Below are 8,408 nucleotides of genomic sequence, written 5' to 3' on the forward strand. Positions count from 1 at the left end.
CCTTCTCTTCCAACCTTTCCTGAAGTCCTATTGGCTCACGTCAGTCCAAATGACTTGCCAATTTTCGCGAAGTATTCAAATCGCATTCAAATACTGACGCGCTCAAGAGGCAGTATTAAATGCGGTGTACGCAACAGTTATGTCAGAATCTGATACTGAACGCTGCTTAGCTGATCGAGCAGCGAACCCGTGACCTCCGTGATGTCTTGTTCCCGCTCTCAGAGAACCGAGGTTACGATAGTAACCGGAGGCGTTCCCTCTCGAGCTTTCACGAGACATCACGGAGACATTTCTCCATTATGGGAACGATATTCAATCCCACCATGAGAGAGGCTACGAGCAGTCTGTACAAGTCACATACTCAGCGAAGATAGAACACACAATTCCCACAACCAATAACGACGCTGATAGGTGGAGATAAGCCAATGAGCGTCTAAAGCCCAGGTATACGAAATGTGCATATCCCTTGGCTTGTATAACAGCCGTGATAGCGTCCACAATCCAGTGGGAAAGCCTCCTTTTTGACACGGCCCGGCCCTTAGCACAACCACTGTAGCACACGAAAAGCTGGTGAGATTGCTGAAAGCTGGCTGAATGGTCAATGAAAATCCTCAAAGCCCTGACAGGGCGCACCGAAATCTGAGCGTCCGCATCACGCGAGGCCGGTGACTCAGAAGACAGGGCAGACAGTGAAACAGTCTGCGCTCTGAAGGGGGTAGATAGTGATTTAGGCACGTAACCCGGCCTCAGCCGGAGAGTGACGCTGCAGTGTCACCGGGTCCGAAGCGAATACAATCGCTGTCCACATAAAATGCATGTAAATCCCCTATGCGCATAGCCGAAGCGAGGGCAAGAAGAAGTGCAGTGTGAGAGATTGCTCCTTTATAGCAATGGATGCTAAAGGCTCGAATGGTGGCTGTGAAAGAGCTCTTAACACCACCTCTAGGTCCCAGGGCGGAACTGAAGGCAGACGCGGGGGATGCAATCTCCTCGTCCCCTTTAAAAAACTCACCACCAGCGCGTGTCTACCGATCGATTGCCCGCCCAGCGGGGAATGAAACGAGGCAATAGCGGCCACATAGACTTTCAGTGTTGATGGTAGACATCCACTATCCAGCCTGTACTGTATAAAACGCAGAACTTCCGACACGAAGCAAGCAGCCGGGTCGATATGAACATCACGGCACCACAAACACTCCCCATTTTAGAGCATACAAACGTCTCGTGGAGGGCACCCGTGCCTCCGAGAGCGTGTCACGCACACGAGAATGCAGGGCGGTCAGCTCCTCTGATTTCCCCAAAGCAGCCACACATGATGGCTCCATAACTCCGGGTTGGGGTGCCACACCGAGCCGCTCATTTGAGACAGCAGACCCTTCCTGATGGGGATCGGCCAGGGTGGGGCCACCAGCAGCTTTGTCAGGTCTGGGAACCAAGGCTGGTTCGGCCAATTCGGGGCGATGAGTGTCACCGAAACCTCCTCCTCCCTGATCTTGCATATCACCAGCTGCATTATCTTGATCGGAAAAAGGCATTTCCGCCCCGCGGTTCAGGAGACCAGGGGGGGGTGTGCTGCTCTGATGGAGAGAAAGTGATGGTCCGTCCAGATTCGCTGCCTGCTTGTACAGAGCCTTGGATCGTACGCCCCCTTGGTGATTTATGTATGAAACCACAGACGTTGTCGGTGTGAATCACTACATGTCGCTGTTCCAGCTGTGGCCGGAAATCATTTAGAGCTAAGAACACTGCTTCCAGCTCCAAGCGGTTTATGTGCCACCGGCTCTGAGGTTCTGACCACAGCCCCGAAGCCGGCATGCCCTCGCACACTGCTCCCCAGCCACGAGTCGACGCGTCCGTCGTGACCACAACGCGACCACAGCCCTTAAGCCGGCATGCCCTCGCACACTGCTCCCCATCAGCGAGTTAACGCGTCCGTCGTGACCATGACACGTGACGTCATCAAGTCCCGGGAGTAACCCCCCGGCTGAAGAGTTCTTTGAGCCACACCCTCAGAGCTTCGATGCAGCCGCGGGAGACCGCGATACGCAAGTGGTCCGAAGTCCACGCCGTTCAAGGGACTCGAGATTTCAGCCATAACTGCAGCGGCCGCATGTGTAGTAAACCCAGATGACATACCGCTGATGCTGCTGCCATGAGTCCCAGCAGCCTCTGAAATTCCTTCAAGTGAACAGAGCTGCCCAGTCTGAAATGGCGCAGGGAAGACAAAGTGGCCGCCAAGCGCTCCCGAGAGAGGCGAGCGCGCATCTCCACCGAGTCGAAGCACACTCTCAGATACATTATAAACTGACTCAGGGCGAGAATGCTCTTACGCACATTCACACATAGTCCCAAGAAGTCCAAGTGATGAAGCAGTTTGTCTATATGGCTGGCTATAGTGTGTCCCGTGACCGAGCTAAGATCAGCCAGTCATCCAAATAATTGAGAAAGCGCATCCCGCTCGCTCTGAGGGGGGCGAGAGTTGCGTCCATGCACTTTGAGAAAGTGTGCGGGGCCAAAGCCAGCCCAAACGGGAGAACAGAGTACTGGTACGCTGTGCCCTCGAAAGCAAACCTCAGAAAGCGTCTGTGATGCGGTGCTATCTGAATGTGAAAGTATGCGTCCTTTAAATCCACAAATGCAAACCAGTCCCCGGGGCGAATTTGCGCCAGGATTTGTTTCAGCGTTATCATCCTGAATGGACGCTTGCAAAGCGCTCTGTTGATGGGCCTGAGATCTAGAATCGGGCGGAGTCCGAGAACAGAGTACTGGTACGCTGTGCCCTCGAAAGCAAATCTCAAAACGCGTCTGTGATGTGGTGCTATCTGATGTGAAAGCACGCATCCTTTAAATTCACAGACGCAACCAGTCCCCGGGGCGAATTCGCGCCAGGATCTGTTTCAGCGTTATCATCCTGAACGTACGCTTGCAGAGCGCTCTGTTGATGGGCCCGAGATGTAGAATCGGGCGGATTCCTCCATCTCTCTTGGGCACCACAAAATTGCGGCTGTAAAACCCGCTCTCCAGCTCGCTCGGAGGGACTCATTCTATCGCTCCTTTTCCGAGCAGGTTGCATACCTCTTGTCTCAGAACCAGGGCATTTCGAGGCAATGTTAGAGACTGCACTACGCCGTTGAAACGGGGTGGTCTGCGTCTGAATTGAAGGGCATACCCACGCTCTATCACACCGAGTAACCAGCGCGAGATTCCCGGAATAGTTTTCCACGCGCTCAGGAACTGTCGTAGCAGCTTTAGCGGCTTGGTCGTAGGATGCGCCGGCGAGTGCTGCGTGGCTATAACCTGTGTGGGCAGCATTTTAAAACATTTAAAACATGTCTCAATTTTGAGACGCTTGGGGGCTGGGCCGATCGCGTACGCTTCCCTCCTCTCCGGGCTGTCAGGATGACGGCTAGGCAGCTGACGGTGGGCGGGAGTCACGGCGCAGGCTCCTCTGCTTGCCGTGGTGCCTCTTCCCGGGACCCTTTACACTTTTCTCCGCACATCCGGCTCCTGGCGAGGGGCAGCAGCGGTCAGCGGCTGCGGGCCTGGTGTCCCTGCACTGCGATGAGCCGTGCGCCAAAAAAGACCTCAATCTCGCCGTCTTGCTGCAGCCTGCGGTGGACATTCAACCCCGCCCACATCCAAACGTGAAGTCACAAGCCACGCCCGTCTCCAAATACGTCACATTCTTATTATTTTGAAACAGGAAGAAGCATCCATAAGAAGATAAGTCGAATTGTTTGCCAACCGCTAAAAAGAAGTTTTCCTGTTGGTAAGTAAAAAAATGTTTGGTCTTTACGAAGACTTAAAATGTTGACAACTTCAAGAATGTGTGCGTCGTATGTGCATATGCATAAACAACAGTTCAGCATGCTTAGTATGTTTTGAACTTCACACAGGCACGTTATTACTTAGCTAGCAACATACAAATGTGTGTGTGTGTGTGTGTGTGTGTGTGTGTGTGTGTGTGTGTGTGTGTGTGTGTGTGTGTGTGTGTGTGTGTGTGTGTGTGTGTGTGTGTGTGTGTGTGTGTGTGTGTGTGTGTGTGTGTGTGTGTGTGTGTGTGTGTGTGTTTTAGTGTTATCCAGCAAGACATAGTGAAATGATATGGTTGCATAACCAAGATACTGTGCAAGGGTTCTGTGATCAGTGTATGTGTGTGTGTGTGGGGGGGGGGGGACAGGTAAGTGAATATGTGTGAGAGGGATGAAGTGTGTATACGAGTCGGTGAGAGTGTTATGTATTATCTAAAAAAAAAGTTATAAAAAAATTGCACATTCAGCCAGCATTCATTTTATTTCGTAAGAATCAGTACACAATATATTTATTAGTGCACTGATTCTTACGAAATAAAATTAATGCTGACTGAATGTGCAATTTTTTTTGTAACACTCATCTCACTGACTCATACACACACTTCATCCCTTTCACACATATGTACTTACCTGCTCCACACACACAAAACACTCACTCACACACACATGATATTTTTAATGATATACACTGATCACAGAACCCTTCACAGTGACTTGGTTGAGCAACCACATCATTTCACTATGTCTTGCTGGATAACTCTGCGTATGTGACAAATTATCTTTGTATCATTCTATATTAATGGAAAGATCACATAATGATTGTCAATGTTTGTTTGTCATGTTTTACAGCATGCTACGCATTTTCGGTCCTAGCCTGATGCAGAGCAGTTCTGCCGGGATGAGGGGTCCTGCTGCAGTTTCACCAGTAAAGAAAATTACTCTTTACAATTCACTTGGAGGACCACATAACCCATGAAGTGGTGCATGGAGATATGGTGGGAGCATTTCTTTAGATACTGTATTGATTGATTTTGTTTCAAATCATAAATATTTTTGTATGTAGAATGATGAGCTAAATACTATTTAGTGGACACATATGCCCCTCAACACACACGTATTCTCTATTTTTAACAGGAGTGCCAAGAGGACATAAATTGGAAGTCTGTAAGGGACATAAGGTCCAGTGTAGTGCTGGATACAAAAGCCCTATTCGCACGGGATTAGTATTACCTGGTGACCTCCATGGACAGTAAAAATCAACAGAATGCCATCAAAGATTACCTGGAGGAGAATCGGATGAAGCAAGAGATGTCTTTTTATTCATGTCTCAGGACCTGAAGTGGGACATTCATATTGACTCCATTGTTAAAAAGGCCCAGCAAAGGTTGTATCTGCAGTCAGTGAATCTGTCCTCTGAACTTCTATAACTGTCTGGTTCAGCTCAGCTACCAAATCAGACCTCAGAAGACTACAGAGGATAGTCTGGACTGCTGAGCGAATCATGTGCAATACCCAACTATCCATACGTATATTTATTATAAATATGTTATTGATTTAACATATCTTACATCTAGCTACATTCCCATGCATAATTTGTATATAGCACATCTGTACATTCAATATACTGTCTATTGTCTTTTTGTCTATTGTGTATTGTTTTCACATATTTATTTTTAATCACTTGTTTATTTTGTTATCTGTGTCTTGTCACTTGTTATCCTGTCTGTGCACTGGAAGCTTCTCTCACCAAGACAAATTCCTTGTGTGTGTAAGCACACTTGGCAATAAAGCTCTTTCTGATTCTGATTTCTGCTTTCGGTTCTGATTCTTTGAGTATCCGGAGGAGCTGGACACATTCATATCAAATTGTCTTGATGAACAAGTCCTGAAAGTCCATGCCATGTTTCTGTGAATAATATATCAAGGCAAGGAATCTCTCTATGTAGCTTATGTATGTATGTGTACTGCATTTCAAGAACTGTTTATCTGATCATTCAACTATTAATTTATGATAGTTGGAACATATCTCTTGTTGAACATATATTTTTGTAAAATTTTAAATTTAATTATTTTTGTATAATTCTTAAATTTTATTTTGTAAACAAATAAAATTTGTTTATTTTTGTAAACAAATGAAGCAAGGGATGTCTGTTTATTCATCTTTAAGTATGTGGAGGACCTGGACACATTTCATATCAAGTTTTGTTGACGAACAAGGTCAATGTCATGCTACTTATATAATATATCAAAGCAAGCATTCTCTGTTTAGCCTATGTATGTGTAGCCTACTGCATATGGAGAACAGTCTATCCTATCATTCAAATGTTAACACTTTATGATAAGTGGAACACATCTTTAGAAAATCAAATGACAATTATAAATATATCAAAATATGTTGTGACTTTTACAATAACAAAATTGAATTGTCCCCTTTAAATTTGATCAATTTAAAAGTTGTCTTAGGTGGGTCAAAATCGATCATAATAAATGTGAATTTATCTCATTACATAAATGAATAAGGTAAGGTGTAAAGATTTTTATTACAATTAGCCTAATTTAATCAACCAATGCAAGCATTTTACATGCTGTTGCGATGACAAAATATTAGATAGCCTATATTAAATATATTAGATTTAAGTTGTGCCATTTTAGCCTAGACATCCTTTAAAGAAATAAGAAAATGTGTATTAGTAAAACGAAAGACAACATAATTTTATTTAGATCCTCGAAACTGCCATAAATTGCTTCGACATAGCGTTATTTCCGGGTTTCCCCGGTATGGCGATGGGGAATCACAAGGTGACGTATTGGATAGGGGCGTGGTTTCTGACAACGCTTTGGCGTGGGCGGGGTTGTATTGGGTATGGGCGTGGCTTCTGATGTCACACTTGGATGTGGGCGGGGTTGGATGTCCACCGCAGGATGCAGATTGCCCACCTCCGTGAAGTTGGCCCCCCACCCAACGCAAAACGTCGCAAAAAAATTTATCACATGCGTCCAGATGCCAGGCTTCAAAATTGTGTATTCCCTTTTTTGTGTTTTAGAGAACTTGTTTTTGTATTGCACTGTTTCAGGCATAAATTCAATCCATTTCTGAAATGGAACTTCAAGATCAAAAGTCCAGCAATCTTTTGGTCTGGGGGAAAGGGACCCTGGCTCAAAATCAGTGTCATCACTACTGCCACTTGTTTCATTATCACTTTCATGAGTAAACCCTAAAGCAGTCCAGATGTTGTGTCTGTTTAATTTAACAAAAGTATATAGAGCCTTTGCGGTGATCTTGTTCTCTAGCTGCTTACTAAGCTCTGTCCAGATGTTCTGATTAGGAGTAGCTATGTTGCCATTTTTGACTATGGCCTCTTTTGATGAACACAGGACTGTGAAAATGGAATCCCTGTCGACTGCTGGTTTCTTGGGCATCTGGCATAAGCAAAACATAATTACTCACTTAAATAATCCTGACTCCAAAAATGTCATGTATAGTATAAACCTGCATTACTGTATTGGTCCAAATATAAGGATAATATAGTAATAATATATAAGGACGTTATATCTTATATTACTAACAATACGGTAATGTTGATCCCTAAATGCACAACATATTCTAAAAACTAACATGGGTCATATGTGCAACTGTAATTGGCATTTAATTGCTAGTGATATGAGTGATATAAGTATTAGCAATGAGTTTTCTGTTCAATAAACATTGACAATCTTAGCGCACTTGAATGCTGTACCGTTGTTCTTGAAGTTACTCTTACAAAAATTAACCATTGTTTTAGTATAGTAAAAGTGTAGTAACCAAGTTTGTTTTATTATTTGGCATATTCATTACCATTTGTATCAAACAAACGAGACTATTTCGGGTGAATTTGGAGCGTGTAGGGGGGCTGAGTAACCTGAGAATGACCTTTAAATAAATATGTTATATCTAACAAACCAAAGCAGCACAAACGAAAAGTTTTACCGCACAAACCAGCACAAACGATTGAGACTATTTTTGTGACGTTTTGCGTTGGGTGGGGGGCCAACTTCACGGAGGTTCCAGGTGTAATTATTGTCCAGGTCGCTGCTAAAACACCACAAAGGCAGCGTTTGTTATTGCATATCTGCTAACTTTTCTCGTCTCTCTTCAGGATGGATCAATCACAGTCGTTGTGATTACTGCGGTAAGGCAGTTTAAAAATCATTTTATAAAGAGTGAAAGGATGGATTTCCTTTTGAATACTGTGTTCATTTTGGAAATGATTTGCTATCCTCAATATATCGATTCCATGTACAAATGTTTTCAACAACGCGAAAAAAATATCTCAGGAGATTTTCAGGTGGCTCAGTGTTTATGGGCTTACATTTCTGCCACAATTCTGCGCGCGAAAGATCCTATTTTGAGCGCACAAAAGTGCATTTTGCACACGTGCGATCTGAGTTTGTGGAGAAAATGTTCGTTTCGCAAAGAAAAAAGTCTTTCGAGCGCACGGAAATCAATTTTGCATTTAAAATACGTTTTTGGATGTGTGCAGACCTTCTCTTTTGTGCTTGTTTCACTAGCTTGCTCACCTGATGCCCCCTCTCTGTGCTCGCTAAATGCCAACAGCT

The sequence above is a fragment of the Sinocyclocheilus anshuiensis genome, unplaced genomic scaffold (genome assembly GCF_001515605.1).
Source record: "Sinocyclocheilus anshuiensis isolate Anshui unplaced genomic scaffold, SAMN03320099.WGS_v1.1 scaffold488, whole genome shotgun sequence".
NCBI lineage: Eukaryota > Metazoa > Chordata > Actinopteri > Cypriniformes > Cyprinidae > Sinocyclocheilus > Sinocyclocheilus anshuiensis.